The 18,869-nt window shown below is 47.5% G+C and overlaps 1 long non-coding RNA gene across 1 annotated transcript; it reads left to right on the top strand.

Moving 5' to 3' along the window:
• Window positions 1-6,866: 6,866 nt before the first annotated feature.
• On the top strand, window positions 6,867-10,572 carry LOC139075481 (uncharacterized). Its single transcript, XR_011525852.1, has 4 exons — window positions 6,867-7,931; window positions 8,648-8,863; window positions 8,987-9,576; window positions 9,958-10,572. It is a non-coding gene; the product is annotated as an uncharacterized lncRNA (long non-coding RNA).
• Window positions 10,573-18,869: the final 8,297 nt, after the last annotated feature.

Genomic DNA, 18,869 nt, shown 5'->3' on the forward strand with positions numbered 1-18,869 from the left:
ATCTCTGCTGGAGAATTAAGGCAGCTCTTCCAGTTTGTTCTTGGATGGTTCCACAGAAGCACAAAGTCTGCAGCAAAAACATAAAAAACAACTCACGTTTGCACTGAAGTAGAAATTCCAAAGGCTATCCGGCAGACACAGTGGCATGAAAGTTGGAAAAAAATGATTTTCTTTCTACAAAGACAGATGTGCTTGGCACACAGCCCGTATTTCGGGAATGCAAAATGACGGCGGTATTGATCGCCTAACAGCCGCGTGGTTTTTGAGAGCTCAGGATTGCGCCTAAAGCTACGAGTTACTCCAGTCGTCTGCAGGTGTGTTGCACTTAGTTCATTAAAGGTGCATTTCGGAGTCACGTTGAAAATATTACCTCATTGATGTGGGCAAAAGGTTGCCAGGAAGCGAGAACCGCGCAGACCGAGACCCACCTGGGGGAAGCTCGGGCCCCCCCCCGTGGTGTTGGCAGGTCCCCAGACGCGGGCGGGCCGGAATCTGAGCTCATCTGTGGCTGCCTGTTTGCTGAAGTGCCTGGGCCCCAGGTGAGCTCGGATCCCCTCTTTCTTAAGTTCTTTTTGCCCGATCTGTATTAGGAAAGAATACCCCAGTTACAGTTAGCAAATCTGTGTGAAAAGCAGGGGTATTTTATTCTATTTGCTAAATTTTCCATAAAGAGAAAAATATTCTAGTCGCTTAAATGTGAATTGTGTTTTGGTATATTTAAGGGGTATGCTGGTGGGGAACCTGGAGAATTTCACTTTTTCAGACCTTTTTTATGAGACTAATGTGAGCCTGGAGGGATTGCTCAGGGGGCAGCGGCTTCTTTGTAGAAAGGAGGAGCCGTTATTCTAAGAAATCAGAGTCCATCTGTGAAAAATTTGGGACGAGATTATTTCCCACACTTACAGGCTGTAGCTCACATCTGTTCTATGAAGAGAACTGTCTTAATGTCCTTACAAATTATGAATAAAATGCAAATGCTGCGGGCTCTGGGCACTTCAGTTGTTAGTGGTCACTCACGTTCAGTGTGGAGGTCTTGGCATCAATGCCTACAAGCGTCACGGCCAGAGAAAGTTCCCTTAACTTCCTGAGCAGTGTTTTCCTTCTTTGTGGAGTTAATTGCAAAGTGAAGCCACTCAGTCCACCTCCCTCCATTGTGATGAGTGTTGGTGGGACAGCTCACGTTGCCGTGAGCCCAGCGGGTGGACCTGGCCACTCCGACAGACCGACAGCGTGGTGCTGCCGTCACAGCCCTGCCGGCTCACGGGAGGCTGTCGCAGGCTCCTTGCATCCAGCGTCTACCATCATCTGCCTCCAGACAGTGGGGTGAGCAGAGAGCGAGAACAGTGGCGTCTGTGGGAAGTCTTAGGGACGGGCCTGGTGGTACTGTTGTTTCTGACTGGGTTTCATATGGCAGAACTAGCGTGGGAGCCCCTGGATGTGAGGGGGCGTGCACCCTCAGCAAGAAGAGGCTGAGCATGAGGCCTGGGGTCCCGCCACCGCGGCTCTGCAGTGCCCTCTGCAAAGGTGCCCCTGTCGGTGTCGTGGAGAAGATGCACATGCACAGACAATTGTGAGCTCAGCAGGTTGTTTCTTCTCTTGGTAAAATCACATTTGTGAAATATATATAAATATATAATATATAAAAATGCATGTATAACAGTAAAACATTTCCAGTTGTAATTATCTTTAAAACTGCAAGGAGCCTGGTGTAATATTGTGATATCGTGATTTATAATAAGGAACATATATTTGGTCTTTGCCGCCTCTCCTGGCGCAGAGCTTGGAAAACCCTGGGCAGTGGCTAAGGCTGAGGGCTCAGAGCGTCTTGTTATGCTGATGAGGTGAGCTGACCCCACCCCAGAAGGCGGCTGGTCCGGGGAAGGGGAACAAGCCCAGAGACCTGAGGGCTGGAGATTTGAGTCCCTGACCTCTGGGGTGAGAGGGAGCTGGGCACTGAGTTAATCACCAGTGGGCAAGGGTCCTGAGTTATGTCCTTGTATGATACGTCCGTGATCGAGGGAGTGAAATGATTCTCTGAGTTCTGTGAGCTGCCCCAGTGCAAGGACTGACCCCAAGGAGGGGTCGATCGCAAGCACTGGTGAGCACCTGGACTTGTGGCCGGCGCCTAAAGTGGGGTCAGCGTCTGGGCTGGGCCATGCTGACGCTGTCTCTGGGCAGACGGTGCCAGCATGCAGTTGAACCAAAGGACACTCAGCTGGTGCTGGCAACTGCTTGGTGGTGGGAAAGCTCCACCCAGTGCAATCTGGTGTCAGAATCGGAGATATAAATTAAATTTGTTTTATTTCATTTATCAGTTCATACATTTAATTTATCTACTCGTTCTCTCTACAATTACATGTTTCCTGATTACAAAGTGCAGTACCAAACCAAGACACTCCCCAGACAGAGGAAACCGAGGCTGCGTCTCCACAAGGCCACCAGAGGCTGCAGGCTAGTGGAGACAGAGGAACAAGACAACCAGAACTGTATTTGCTAGGGGAAAAAGAGAGCCAGTGTGTGAGAAATTTAAAGAAAAGATGTTTAGTGGGGTAAAAAAAGCACATTGAGCCGTTTTCCTAATTTCATCATTGAAACTGCAGAGATTCCTATCAGCACATTTTTGGTGACTTGCCCCAAATAGCATGAATGTCGGTCACTCATTGTTGACATGGGGACCCAAGAACTCCCCAGCTAGACCCGATCAGCCCGTGAGCCCAGGCTCAGCATTCGCCACCGGGACTGGCAAACGTTCACTCCTATTCCTGTAAAATCAGGCTTGAAAACGACATATTTAAACGCACTTTTATACAAACCACACACAAAAATAAACCCCGGTCTAACCCTATAATGGAAGACGACAGGCAAAGCCATAGTTTATCCCTAATTGTGTGAAATAAAATTGAAGTTGCTCCACACCCTTCCAGCCCTGGTGTGACCACGCCCAGGCCAGTAGACACAGCTCCCCTTGGCCCTGAGGCCGGTGCACGCTTCTAAGGCGCCTCTGCCCTCAGGGTCCCTGAAACCTCCAGTGCTGCCGAGTGTTAAAGCTTCATCTGTTTCCCGAATCTCAACCCCAGGAGTGATGTCAGTGACGGCCTCGTGGGGAGGTAGGGGCACATTTAATCCGGATAAAGGGAAAAGGCAAGGTTTTGTGGTCCATCTGGTGACATAAATGGGGAGTTTGTTGATTTTAAGGTGTGAGGAAGAACAGAGCCTCTGTCTTCCCGGGGCTGCCTCTGTCCACCCGGGGCTGTGCGGCCACAGGGGCTCGCCCCTGAGAGCATCGCCACAGGACTGCACAGCCCTTCTGAGCGGGAGTCACTGGGATCCGCCGTGATGCCCCCAAAGGGACTCGGCACACCGGCCTCCCAGGAAAGTGACCTTGGCTCATCCGGGGTCGGAGCCAAGGAACTGCTGTTTCCTGCTGCCCCAGGGGAGTCCGCGTCCTCCTGAGTTACAGACAAGTGGCCTCCGAGGTCGCGCAGGGTCTCGCGCAGGGACTCTGCAGTGGAGGAGCTGGCGACCCCCCAGGACAGGAGACCCTGGTGCAGCACCTGCAGATCCGAGGCCCAGATGGTGCAGGAGTGGCTGCGGCTGGCCTGTCGGGAGCCCGGGAGCACAGTGTCTCCTGTGAATTCTCTGGCCGCGCCCAGCACCGTCCCCTGCTCCACGTCCCTCTGTCCCTCTCAGGAAAGGTTTTGCGTCTCCTCGCTTGGAACTGAACCATTTGTGTTCAAGGTCAAAGGCTGTTTGTCATCTGACTGCACCGTCTCTCATCAGCACGGACGGCTCTCCTGGAACAGAGGAGCGAGGCCCCAGGTCTCACTGCCTGGCCTCCACGGGGCCCCGTGGGCAACCGTGAGTCACTGCTTCGTGTTCTTCTGAAGAGGGGTCTGCAGGGGTGTTGGGTCTGGTCCCCCAAATCTGGGTCTGCCTCGGTTGGAAGTCGAGACTGGAATAAAACCTTGACTTTTCTGACACTGACTCCATTTTCGTGATAACCTCTAACCTATTTCACGCCTCGAAAGGCTTGTCTTTGCCCTGATCCTCAGTAACTGATAGAATTCAGGAACCGAAACTTCCGCCTTTTGGGCACATTGCTCTCGGTTAAGCTCAGTGGACCTGAGTGGGCAGAGGGAGAAGTGTCCTCCTCTTACAGTTCATCGTCCAGGCCCGAGAAACGCTGCTCCCTGCTTAGCTGCTGCCTCCGGACCTGGCCCGTCTCAGGCTCATCTAACGAATTCTGAGCCGCGTCCACGCCCAGAAGACCTGCGTTCTGGGCCCCACACTGCCGGCCGCTGGCCACTCAGCTTCCTCATCTGTAACTGAACAGCCGCACGGCCCCTCCCACCACAGCGCCGACCACAGACGTAAGGTGTGTGAACCGGCCGCGTGGTTCACCTGCGCCTCCTCAGGTGCTGTATGCCGCTTCAGTTGTTTTCTCCGACCTTTCTCATCTGAAAGAGCTCATCAATCAAGAAAGCTTCTTCATGTCAAGGTCGGCCCTGCGCCGGCTAAGGGGAGGGAAGGGCAAACTTCGAAAGACTCGAGGAAACCATGTCCCCAGAACAATGACTATTTTTGGTGCCAGTGGGTTCAGCGAATTTGGCCAAAAGTGGAATGGAGGGAGCCGGCCTTCACTTCTGGAACCTTCTCCCCAGCACATCTGCGGACACTCACAAGTCTGGTATCTGAGCTGAAGTTCAATCGAGGCCACATCAGGATGAGTTTGTCACGCGTGGGGCACCGAGCATCACAGATGAGGAGGATTCTGGAATCGCCCGGGACTGATCAGCAGCACGGTCCAGTCTCTGGGAAGTTCTGTTGGACTGAATCAAGGGTGAGTCCTGGGTCCCTGTTGAGAGATATGTTTGCTCTGAGGCACTGAGTGAAATTCTAACTCAGCGTGTCACTGTGGAGGCGGCGCCTTCCCCTCACCCCCCTGCCGGGGCTCCAACATATCTTTGAGACGTGTCCAAGGTCCGCCTTTCCCGAGGCTTCCACATTCCTCCCAGCAGACTCACTTCCTCTCCTGGGGTTCCTGCCTGACCACTCTCGACCCTCCTCAAGGTTCTTGTCCCCAGGTTGTGGCGTTGCTTTTTCTGTCCCTCCCACCAGGGGTACAAGTGTTCCAGGGAGAGAGCAAAGCCCACCTCTCGTCTGTGTCCCTGACCCTGTGCAGGGACGAGCTGGGCCAAGGAGAGGTACTGAGTCGAGCTAAACCTGCAGCCAGCAAGTCCTTTGCCCGCACCCGGGTTTCCAGAGTTCCTGCAGATTTGCTACCTTTCCTGAACTTTTCCTGGTTCCACCCAAATGTTGGTCGGCTTCCCCACTGTGCCCCCCACAACCCTGTGCGGACCTTATCACGTTGTAGATGTGTTAGTCAACGGAACGCTGTCGTGAGTGCAAACCCCATGGAGGTGGGAGTGACGCCCCTTGTCCCCTGGAGTGTCCGGAGCATCGTCCAGCCAGGCACAGGGAAAGTGGACCTCACTGGACAGGTCAGCGTGTGCTCAGCCTGGGGGTGAGTGAGTGTGCAAGTGTGTGTGCACGTGCGAGTGAATGCGTGTGCGTGCATGTGCAAACGTGCGTGTGTGGGTGTAGGTGTGCACATGTGTGAGTGTGCATATAGTATGTGTGCAATGTGAGAGTGTGCATGTGTGTGTGCGCATGTGTGAGTGTATGCAATGTCTTCCTTGGGTGATTTTCCGAGGCACGACTTTAACCTACCCGTCAGTAAAGTACACACAGGACTGACCACAGAAATAGGATGAATTCACACGTGAAACAGGAAGAATCAAAACCTCGTTCTCCCAGCTGCTCGGTGAGCTCGAGCTTGAGCTCATTCCGTCCTGAGACCCTTGGAGGCTGTGCTGGGGTGGAGGCAGAACCAGGTTCTAGAAGTTGTTTTCAGACACCGACTAAATTCTGGGCCCTGGTGCTGAGCCGCCCTGAGGGGCTGGTGGTGCCGATGCCCCTCTGTGTTTTCCTCATCAGGATCTGCCGAGTCTCTGACGCCAGCAGGCGCGTGTGGAGTCCTAGCCCACATGCGCCTGCCGGCCTCTCAGTGTAACTTATTTGGGTGGAAGAGCCAAGTCCAAAGACCCTCTGAACCAGCTGGAGGCAAATTATTATTATTGGTTCCAGGGGGGAGATTTGGGGTTCAGTCAATTATCTCCATTCACATCTCGTCACAGGCATTTAAAACAGAGGAGTGGTTATTCCTTATGGGAAATATTAATGACTGTCCCTCACGATCTGTTTCTTCTCCAACAATGGCCATGCTTTTGTGAGCCGAATTCTGAAAGGTTCACTTCTTCTCTTCTTCCCTCTCTCACTGGTCCAGATCAGCTTCGACACCTGTCTGCTCTGCTGCGATTTGTAAGGAGGCGGGCGCACAATTTACCATCATGTCTCAGTTGGCTTATTTTGATTCTCTGCAGGAAAAGTGAGAACATGAGATTTCCAATGTTCTACAATGATTGATCTACAAAACCATCAGTGTGACATGACAGCATCACCAGGGGCTGACGGGTGAGACCCGAGACGGTGGCTTCAGTGGTGGATGGTGACGGGTTGGCCTGGAGGGAGGGCTAGGTTGTCTGGGGTCAGCCCGGGATCAGCCCCACCTTCCGAGGATGTGCACAGACCAGACTATGACTGATCCACTGCCCTGTTGTCATAGACCCAGGACCCCGGGACCCCAGGACCCAGGACCCCAGGACCCAGGGACAACCAGTCAGTGAAGGGCCAGGCTCCCCACTGAGCTGATGTCTTAATTAAACAGGGCTTCTTTATTTAGGGAAAAAGTAGGGTTTTTAAAATCCTGAGATTAGATATTCCTAATTTTTGTCATTTTACAAGAGATCTGCGTACCCAGGACCCGCCCAGCTCACGCAGGCCTGTCAGAGAAGTCCAGCATGTGAGGGCCCCGAGTTCACTCTCGTCTCGTGAAGAAGCACTGAAGAATCTGTGCCCCTGCCGAGTCCGGATGAGATGCCCAGTAACCTGACTGGACCTCCCTTGACCAGGCTTCTCCCTCCCAGACCCTGAACCCACCCTCCCTGAGCCCTGGAGTGAACACAGCCCCACTGTGTTGCTGGACGGCTGACCCCACGTAAAACGTCCTCTGACCTCCCGCCCGTCAGGCTCCTCTGCTGCCCACACGGTTCTGTCCAGCCCCGCTCGCTCCCCAGAGAACAGCCCCTGCTGCCCAGGCTGGAGACACTCCCGGGTCTCGGGGTCGGACCTTCCCAGCGCTGCGCTCAGTGCTGGCTGTCGGGCTCTCCTTGCGTGGTGTGGGTTGAACTGCATTCCACTAAAATCCGTGTGTTGGAGTCCTCAGAATATGACCTTATTTGGAAACGAGGTCGTCGGGGAGGGACGTAATTAGCTAAGACAGGCCGTGCTGGAACGGGATGGGCCCCAGTGCAGTAGTACTTTTGAGTAAAGTCCCCACTTACTTCAGTCCAGTTTGTTTTCTTATTTGGCACCACAATACCTATCTGTGCCCTGTTTATCTTCTGGGAGCGTGTAAGAAGCAAGAAGATAATGTGTGCAACACACTTTACAAGTGATACAGCACACACTTGAGCTTTTTCCATCTTACAGTGACTAACTGGCTTCAAAACTTCCTATTCTCCCTCAGAGCTGTACAGAGTCATGCAGGATGGGGGCAGCAGGTGGCACCAGAGGTTTCCCTTTGACAGACTGTCCTCGAGGAACCAGGGGTTCTCAATTGCACGACAGAGATGTTCCCCGTCTACGCCGGCGCTGGTCTGAGTGAGGGTTCCAGGCCAGTGTTCTGACCAGGATGGGAACACAGAGGATGAGGTTGTGGAAACACGTGGATGCTGTCACTGCGTCGACTGAAAAGATTTGGAGGGTCCCTTCTGAAGTTAACAAAGCCACGTTTCAAATGGCTCTTGCTGGTGAGTTCTATAGATTTACCGTCTTCATTCGTCCCCATGTGTCCACGGAGGACACGGTGCAAAACCCAGTGGATGCCCGAAGCCACAGATGGCACGGAAACCCACAGAGGGTGTTTTTTCCTACACGCACTCTCCTATGGCTTAGTTTAATTCATAAATTAGGCACAGTAAGGGGTTGACAGCAATCATTCTCTTTGGCATGTCTGAATTGCCAGCATCACTGCTCTTCGCTTTGGGGCCGTTACTGGGTAAAAGAAGTGTTCCTGGAACACAGGCACTGCCATACCACGACAGTCCATCTGATAACTGAGATGGCCACTAAGTGACTAACGGGCGGGTAGCACAGCGTGGATCCGATGGACGAAGGGGGAGTCACGTCCTGGGCAGGCTGGAGGGGACAGCACGAGATTTCATCACACTTCTCAGGACGCATGCAATTCACAACTTATGAATTGTTTCTTTCTGGAATTTTCCGTTTAATACTTTTGGACCACAGCTGACCTCTGGTAACTGAATCTGGAAAGGGAAACCGAGGGCTCGGGGCTGCTGTACTACATGGAATAGGACTTTTGAAGTTTACCTTACGTTTACTTTTCCTTCAAGTATCAAATGTTGCCCTAAAATTCCTGTTAGAACTTGGTGATTCAGTCCATTCTCCGTATCCTCCTCCCCCATTTGGCGATTTCAGTCTTTTTGGCTTGTTTCTTTGGATGAAGGGACCCCAAGTTCTAGTGCATGGTGACAAGCTGGGAAAGTCACATGTCGAGGACGACATCTGTGACGACACAGGAGGAGGAGGAGGACCCTGGGAGTCACAGCGGGGCAGACGGGTCTCAGCACACGGCTCCACGCAGATCGGCCGCCACGTGTGGGCTGCGCTCTCTGCAGATGGAACAGAGAGGCTGGACTGCAGCAGTTCATGCTTGCCCCAGGTGAACGTGTTAAAGACGTCACTACTGTCGTCTTTATCCTGCGCTTTCCAACCACGCGTGCTTCTGTGTTCTGTGATCCAAGCTTGCAACCTTCCTTGACTTCTTCCTTTGTTTCCTTCGTAGGTTTTCTTCAAGTCACCAACTTCCGTCAGTTCTGGAGCAGCCTCTCCCCACCCCATCTCCCCGGCGTTGCTCAGTCCTGCTCCTTCCCTGTCACTCTCACTGTCACTGTCTCCAAGTCCAGTGACGGCCACATAGTTCCTCTGTCGGTTTATTCTTTCAGTCATCAATGTTCTTTTTTCTCCACAGGATCAAATCCGTAGGGCCCCCGAAATTTGGCAATGCCCCACCCTCCTCCTAGTCTTCAGTACCAATATCCCAAACAACACGTGCATGGTCTTTCTCATCGTAAATCTTGGTCATGGAGCTTCCCCGAAATGAGATCCCCTCCTCTCTCATATGCACTAAAGTGAACTGGCCTCGAGGCTCAGCTGCTTTCCGCCTGCTAAGGGAGAAATCTCTGATCGTGGCAGCGCCAGCGTCTCGTGCACGGGAAGCAAGGCCGCTTCGAACACGCCTCATTCAGCACCCAGGCTGCCTGCTCCTGCCCTGGCCTGTGGCTCTCCCTGAGAACAGGACTTCCCACTGGGAGGCAGGAGTTTCTGGACTGTGGGTCCCACGTTCCTGCGTAGAGATGAAATGCTGAGTCATCAGTAAGAGCTGTTCGATTTAATTGAAACCTGGTGCTACTTCCAACCCCGCAGAGCAGCAAGACCCTCCCAGAACTCTGAACCCGCAGCCCCTGGGGTTATTTGGGGCGTCCCTCAGAGTAGGGGATTCCTGAAGCCCAGAACTGGCGGGGGTCAGAGTGAGGCGCAGACTCGGTGTGGAGCCTGATGGTGGGTCCTCGGACGAGCTCACCTGCCTCACCTGGGAGCTTGGAGAACCGGAATTCTGGGCCCCCGGAATTCGGGCCCCCGGCCTTCTGGTCGGACACCCCAGGTGGTGGTGTCACGTTACAGTTCCAGACTCTCTCAGCAGCACGCTCCTCATCTCCCAAGCCCCCTAACACCTCTCTGTTTCCACCCCCACAGGAACCGCGTGTCCCCTGTGCTCAGCTTCTAAATCAAGAGCCAGAGGAAGATGGGGGATGCGACACCTGAAAGTCCCCGAGGTCATTTGGGGCCAGCGTCTCACATCGGGTTCCAGAATCAACAAGTCGGTGTGCTAGGGTTTACTCTCCATCTGTTTTCTTAGAAAAAACAGTCAGACGCTTCGTTCCAACAGGACTCCCTCCCGCTGACTCTGTGACGTTAACTGTAGAAACAGCCACGACGTTGAAAGGTTTGAAGACTCAGACCCACACGGCTAAAGAAAAGGAAAGGACGGTTTTCTTTGGTTTTATTGCTAAATACGCTTATACGTATGACACAATCACACGATTCTACACAACACACTTACACAACAGATAATTAACACACCATGAGAAGGCCAAACAAACCGTAGATATGAGGTATCGTTTCTAAGTTCCCCAATTTTATGAAGCAAAACATATTGACCTACAGCCAAAATTATCATTTGAACAGTCAGCTAAACACACCGTTTAAGAAAAGGATTATAAAGCTCTTTGTACTCATAAATAATCAAATCCAATCTCACAGTATAAAAGAGTTTTAGTAGTTGTGAAATAATATAAAAATGTGAAGTTGTGGCTTTTTAAAGTTCGATTCACCTACAATAGCACGTATACTGTGTCGGTGACGGATATTTGAGATTTAAAGTATTGGTAACACAGACATAATCAGACTTAAACATTTTAATGTTTTGTGGTACTTTTCACCCAGATAGTAACTCACTACTTTGTGATTATTAGTATAAATAACGAGGTGTATCCTGTGTATTTCGTTCTTGTAATAAACGTTCGCTGAATGCTGTTGCCCACCTCGTATATTCACCGGAACCTTCCTTTCAGGAAAGGACGGTGGGAAACCAAGAGGGCCGTGAGCTGATTACAGGCCCAGATGTGTGCCACGGCCTGGAGCTGCAGGCTGTCACTGTTCCTTAATTAGGCTGACAGAAACATCACACCCGTGTTGGCCGGAAAACAGACTCATTCACATAACACTACACTGAGACAAAGGCAAATACTTCAATACATAATTCAGTAGGTTCTAAAATTGTTAGTGGAAACAAGCTGAAAACCCTCAAAACTCGCAACACGTAAGGAAACGTGCTCTTGAGGTAAGGTCTTGCACAACAGAAGGGAATTAAAATGAGACGAATTGAGCTATGCTGCAGATAGCAGTGTGAAACGTGTGAGGGAGACCATTTTAGCAGGAAAATACGGAGATGCTAAAACTCACTGCAGGTGAATGAGTAACAGTCAAACAGGATGGCAGCAGGGGACGGACCTCACGGGCCTGGGCCCCGCTTGGGACTCCCTGCCCCTCGCTCTTCCTGTGTCCCCTCCCTTCTGCTCTCACCTCCTCTCTTGGTCTTGCTCTCTCCTAAGAGGAATTTCAGTTAACTTAGGGTCAAAGCAATACAATGAGCACCCAGGGAAGCAAGGGCAAAGAGCTCCAGTCACACAATGAGGGGCTTGGTACAAAACCTTGCCTAAGAAATTTTCACTTTTGAACTTTCTGGCATTTGAAGTGGAAAATGAAAAACATAGAAAAACATGTAAATACAAGTAAATGCATAGACTCTCCCTCAGGTGCCCAGTCAAATATTCCCCCTCACCTGTCCCGGGAGGCCCGCTGGCCCCACACCCCACCGGATGCCGGCCCAGGTCTCCCAGGCTATACTGAGGCCTGGGTGCCCACAGCTCGCTCTGCAGCTCCCTCGGGCACCCTCAGCTTTGGGCAGATGTGGCTGGGAGCTCTGCAGCTCAGGGATGGCCCCCAGGCCCTGCGCCATGCTCTGAGGCCCTCGACTCCCGAGTGAGCACGCTTCTGGTTCAGGGATGATATCCTGGGGATTTCCTTTTTCTAGGTCTGGTGACAGATTAGCAAGCATCCACTTAACGCTGAGACCAGTCAACTCACTGACTACAGAGTAAGAGACGAGGTGTCAGGTTGGTGAGCAGCCTCGGGGCAGAACTGTCTCTGGCCACTCAGCTCCCTTGCCTCCAGCAGACGGCTCTGTGATGGTCTTTACATTGCTCTCTCCTGGGCATTAACTCACTTAGTCAGTCAACAAATACTGGTTGGACTCCTCTCACATAGTAAGTACTGTAAATAGAGATGAGTAAAGAAAAAGTTTTTCTCCTGTCTGAGCAGACCTGCTCTGGGCAGAAATCAAACAACAAACAGAATAAGCAGGATCCTTTCAGATTTTCACAGCACTGTGGAAGCAGAGCCGTGTGACAGAGTAATGAGAGGAGGGAAGGCCCCTTGACCTACGTTCAGAATGTGGCAAAAGGAGCCAGCGCGGTAAGTCCACATGGGCAGCACCTGGGGAGTAGGAGCCGTGGAAGCGTCAACAGAGCCATGAGGGGGCGTGCTGGCGTCTGTGTGGCCCCATAGGAAGTGGAGCGTGGTCCACATGTGCTGGAGAAACGTGGTGGGACTGAGGAGGGAGAGGACACCGGTCGTCTGTTTCAAGGTGGTCGCTGTGGCTGGTTGTGTCAACGACAGGTCGAGGTGTGCACCAGAGGGAGAGATGCACAGCAGTGACAGTGCCACCTTCAAAACCTGGGCACACATCTAAGACGGCGTATGGAGGGTGACCTGAGTGTTCAAGTGAATTGATTAGGAAAGAGGAAAGGCAGAAAGTTAAGTGGTTATCTGAAGAAGCTGGAGAAATAGCAACAGAACAAACCCAAAGAAGGAAAGAGGAGTCAAGATACGAGGGGTAATTAGTGAAACAGAAAACATTGGACAACCGAAAGCCTAAAGATAAAAACAAACTTCTTAAAACTACTAATAAAATTGACAAATCTCTACAGAGCGTACCCAAGAGAAAAAAAATTGAGAAATGCCAATATCAATAATAAAATGGATGCATAACTATATAAACTGCAGATTAAACAAAATAGAATAAAAGCATTATTGACAAATTATTGCAATAAATACATTCTTAGAAAAATATAACTTTCTAAAATGGACTTAACATAATTTCCCTATGACCATTAAAATAGAATTTAGAGGCAAAAATCTTCCCACCAAAATGCCACTTTAGGACTTATTACCTTTAGAGAGTGTTTAGACACATGTCAAAATTTCAGTGATGATTACTAAAATAATTGAAAGTCAATAAATGACTATGGAATTACTAGAAAGGAAAAAATATGAAATAAATCACTCAATTCAAAAGCAGTCAGGAGAGTAGAAAATGAAACACTGTTATTAACTGAGGTCAGGAGAAACCATGAAATAAGGGAGTGGACAAAAATGCAAATATATCTCTTGTCGAATGTATACAAATGGATGAAACACGAAAGGTTGAATCCAAACAGTTGTTAAATTGAATATAAAACAGACACAGATCATCAAATTTTCTTACAAGAGACACATGAAAAAATTTTAAAACAGCTATTTTGAAAATATTCCTTCATATTTATTCTCTAAATGATTTGCAAAATTTTGGGATTCTCTCTACTTTGATGTATTGATGTAATCCATATAAAACTTTGAGTCTGCTAGTATTTTTGCAAGTAGATTTTAAACTACCCATTTAATTAGTTTAATGGCATAAGCATTTAGTGATAGCCTTAAATTATTATTTTTCAACCTTTTAAAAATTATCTCTATTATGTGCATCTACGGCTATCAATTGTCCTCTATATACTGCTTCTGCTGTCTCTCAAAAATTTAATATGTAGTATTTTTGTTATTTTTCATCCATACATATTTTCTAACTTTCTTTGATATTTCTTTCATCTATGAGTGATATGTGTATTTATTTTACAAATGTATACTGTTGCATTTTAAAATAATATTTTACTTTTTATTTCTAACAATGTTACTGCAGTCAGGAAAGTTTTGTGTCTTACACTGTCTTTTTGTAATGATTTCAACTTGTTTTATGTCCTGGTATGTGGTCTCTTTTGAATGTTCCACGTGTGCTTGAGGAGAACTTACCCACGTCTTGGATGTGGATTTTTACGTTAGGTCAAGGTTGTTAATGTTGTTACTCAAATCATCTGTAGCAAAATATAAACCCAACACATACATGCACAACAAAACAAAAACAACGTATCGAGACAAATTTAGGATGATCCCAGAAAGGAGTAGCTGGTTTTAATATTACAAATACAGTCATCCCTCGGTATCCTTGTGGGCTTGGTTCCAGGAGCCCCGCAGATACCAAAATCGTAGATGCTCAGGTCCTTGTATAAAATGGCGTTGTTTTTGCACGTGACCCGCACACACCCTCCCATGGACAGGCACACTGCATTTTATTGCACGTCACTTAATTGCATTTTTACAAGACCCTCCACTACTCACTGGAAGCTCAGCTGATGGTTTGCATTTTTCAGCAATAAAGTATTTTTTAATCAAGGTATGTACATGGTTTTTTAGACATAATGCTATTTCACACTCAGTAGACTACAGTGTAGTGTAAACATAACTTTTATATGTACTGAGAAACCAAAAATTGTGTGCGACTGGCTTTATGGAAATATTCATTTTATTGGGGTGGTCTGGAACGGAGCCCACAGTGTTTCTGATCTTTAAATAATCTCTAGGTTACGCATAATACTTAGTACAATGTAAATGGTTGTTATACTGTGTCTTTTAGGGAATAACGACAAGAAAAACAAGCCTGTGTATGTTCAGTACAGTCATAACCATCGCAGGCCTCTCCATCTGCACTTGGGTGAAGACACAAATGCAGAACCCGCGGACGTGGAGTGTTGACTGTATACTTACGCAATGAAAATTGCTATGAAACTAAAAAGAAAAACCACACAATCTTCCTAATAGATACAGAAAAAATGTATTTGAAAAAACTAAACACTCATTTACGATTTTAAAAAAATAACTCAGGAAACCAAAAGAACTAAACATTTTAGAAAACTGATAAAGGTTATTAACCAGAAAATAGAGTGAACATCATACTTAATTAGATGAGAGCCAAAGATGACCACTAACAATATTTCTATTTAACATTCTATTTTAGGTGGTAATCCATTCTGTAAACCAAAAGATAAATAAAAGCTTTAAAGATTCAAAAAATGAACCCTGTTACTATTTGAAGATGATATGTTTGTTTACTCAGTAAAACCAGGAGGACATAATGAAGGAAATTACCACGTTTTATTCAACTAAATTAAAGAACAATCAAAGGACCCATATACCATACTCATGGATAGGAACACTCATCATCAGAAAAATGCTCTCTGCTTCCTAATGAACCTATAAATTATCTGTGGTTCTAATAAAAATCCCAATAGGCTTTTACATGGACCTTGAAAATGTTATTTAAAAATTTATATAAACAAGATAACTTTGAAAAAATATCACAGTGACTCTCCTAGTAGGTATCAAGATATATTAGAAAGATGTGATAATCTCATACAATCCACAAAGAATTAGCTTCTACAGTGTAGAGAATGGCTATGAAACAACACGCAAATGACAAAAAACAAATATAAAAATGGGCAAAGGATACGAAAAGTCTGAGCACAGAAGAGAGATCCTCAGTGATCAATAAGTATATTGAAAAATATGAGAAACCTCACCAATAATCTGGGGGCTACAAAATAAAACTCCAGTGAGATGCCATTTTGCACTGATAAGGTGGTTAGAAACATACAAGTCCAGAAATACTACATTCTGGTCAGCATCTGAAGTCACATGAGGTCTCACGTGTAGATGTGTAAAGTATAAATGGCTCGACCACCCAAGGCAGCCCTTTATGAACAGTGAGCACAGAGGAAGATTCGCACACATGTGGATTCTCCTCCTGCGTCTGCTCCTGGAGGAATCTATCGCACACGTCTCCCAAGGAGACGCACAATAATCTTCAGGGCAACAGTATTTGTGAAAGAGAAACCCTGGGCATGTCAGTGACCATTACAGGGGGTGGAAAAAATCTATTGCATTACGTCCTTTGCAGAGTCATAGTATTTGATCATGAGTTAGGTCTTATTCTTTCTTAAAAATACTAAGTTATCCTGACTGGATTCTTCAAGATTTCAAAATACGAAATTATTATAATTCAAAATTCTGCTCCTAATGAAACTATTAGTTTTATGTATTTTCCTCTTAAATAAACTGACGTTTTCCTTTTCTTCTCTGTCTCTCTCATACATGCAAACTATAGTTATAAAATGAAGGGAAGAAATTCCCTATGCTTTCAATTTTTCTGCAATCCAAGAAAACAAAACAAACCAATATTTATGATTATATAGCGTTTGAAGTGAGAAAATCTAGCGCCTTAAAATATGGGTCACCTACTTGGAGAGAATATGGGCTTTTTGATCAGCATTAGTGATCCTGGACCCACTGTGGCTCCTAACGGTGGTTCAACAGGTTGCTCATATAAATGCTTCACGGAAGGAGACTGTGATGTTCAGGAGATGCCTACTGCACCCTAAAATCCGTGATCCTTCTCATGTCTAGAGATTGTGCCTTCTTCCACTAGAAAGTTGCCCTCCACCCTTTCATTGAAAAGAAAAGACCCAAAAAGTAAACACCCTTAATGTAAATACTATGAAGCTGAATAGTTTCTCCAGCTTTCCTCCTTACGTGGTTGTTTTTCCTTAGTTTTCTTTTCAGCCTTACCTATCTGTCTCTGTTTTCAAGTCTCTGCCATTTTGTACGGGGTTTGTTTGTGTTTGTTCGCTAATTAGCATTGTCGTACACCTCGGTTTCAATGTAGTGCTGTTCCAATACACGGCACCTCTGTTTTAACAAACGATTTTTTGTTACTTCTGAATCTGGGAGTTGCTACCTCTTTCTCTGTGAAGTCATTTGCTGCATTTTGTCTGATAACCACAAACCACATGGTCATGCTCGTAATCATCAGAGCCTGTCATGTATTTTTAGTGAAAGCGTAGAGCATGGGCTGGTGATGAAGACTGCTCTAATCCCACGGATGAACATTACTCTGTGGAGTCGTAACGGACGTGTTATCCTTGATTGCTGATGGGTTCGTCTGCCCAGGAGACTAAGTTCCAGGAGTGTGAGAACGCTGCCTGTTTTCCTCACTGCTGGCTTCCTCCTGGTGGGTAGTAGGGAAATGAGCACCTGTCCCATCCATTGCAGTTAAAGGGACTCCTACAACTGCACCCGTTAGCGTGGAGACACCTCACAAGCACAGTGGGCCAGATCACAAAGTGCCGAGGCTCCCTGTGGCGTGCAGTCAACCCCTGTCTCAGAGGTTCATGCCTCTGTAACACCCTGTGTGAACGCACGCTGGAGAAAGACAATACCAACCTGGGACCGTGGCGCCTCTGGTGGTACGACGGGACTCGAAGGTGAGTTGACGTGCTATTCCTTACCTCGTATGGCGGGTACAGGGCAGGGGCGTGTGAAGGGCAGGGTGCAGGCCACAGGCGCAGGCTCTGTCGAGAATATAAACGATAATAAAGTCATTGCTTTCCTAAAGCCTGCAATTCTAGACGATTTGAGTCACAAGATACCCTAACCCAGTAAAAATGCTTCATTGATCTAAGCTCTAAAAACTTGCTTTGTTTTAATAATTTTACAGAGTAGTTTCAAATTCGCACATTTCTGTGACTTTACTTGAGAGCCCTGAATTCAGTAAGATGTTATTTCAGAGAACTGCCAGGTGCACAGTCAGCGCTGCCACCTGCTTGTCCGTCAGCCGCACACTCTCCTCCAGGGAACGTCCCCGCCCGGGGACCCCATCGTTCTGGCAGCTAGTTTGCGTCTCCAGCCCTGAGTTACCAGGTTGCTGCGTTTAAACAGTAGATACAAATAGGCAGTTATAGCAGAGTGACTGAAAACGAAGGAAACAACAGGAGGTCACTCCCTTGCTTCTGCGGAAACCAGGAGAGACAGAGCGAGGCTCCCGGGGAAGCCAAATGCCAGGGGCCAGGTGCCTCCCGCAGACACTCCCCACGGGGCCACTCCTTCCAGGCAGCGGATCTGACATGTCACTCAGCCGTTTTCTCTGGTTTATGAGAAGACGGAAAACTCTGGTGGTTTTATGGGATATATTGGAAAATTTTGACAGATTTTCTGCTGAAGAAATATTAGAGGAAGTGCGTTAACTCTGGAGACATTGGAAAGCACCTAGGATTGATCTGATGAAACAGTGATGTGGACAGTATTGCAATTTCTGGAATTTATTATGAAATGGGATAGTTACAAATCTTGACCAAAATTGTCTTTAATGCTCAGCATGTTTCCTATGTACCTGCATATCTGTTGCTTCTAGCAAAAAAGAAAAGACCTGAATTGAAATGACTGAAAGGTGCTCTTCGCTCCCTGTGGGAAGGTTGGCAGCTTGGCTGCACGTCCAGGAAATGCAACTACACCAAGAAGATCAAGGACGCAAGTGCACAAGTCATTTAAACAAATAAACACAGCATGGCACTGCTGCAGAGGCGTCACAAGATTATTTTATCCCAACTCTGCAAGTTGTAAATGGTTCATAAACACATTTTAAAAGCATAAGTGGGAGGTAAGTAACTCTTTAGGAAAGTTCATTGCTAAGGGGAGCAGAGAAGTGGAATTGTAGCTATACCAAAATACAGTCAAGATATATACACGTGAAAACTATTGATATCTATGAAATACACATATGCTTGATAGACAAAGAATACAACACACTGCATAGTTGCTGACATTTTAAAGTTAGCTACAAACTAAATAATTATTAGTGAATATTCAAAAATTTAATAATATAGTAAGGTTAATAATTATTAAAGTTTTAAACTTTTTATTTTATTTAAGGCATAAGATAATTGGTAAATATATCATTAAAAGAAACCCTCCAGGGGCCGGCCCTGTGCCTGAGTGGTTAAGTTGCACTTTGGCAGCCCAGGGTTTTGCCAGTTCAAGTCCTGGGTGCGGACACGGCACCGCTC

Source organism: Equus przewalskii, chromosome 14, assembly GCF_037783145.1.
Source record: "Equus przewalskii isolate Varuska chromosome 14, EquPr2, whole genome shotgun sequence".
Lineage (NCBI taxonomy): Eukaryota > Metazoa > Chordata > Mammalia > Perissodactyla > Equidae > Equus > Equus przewalskii.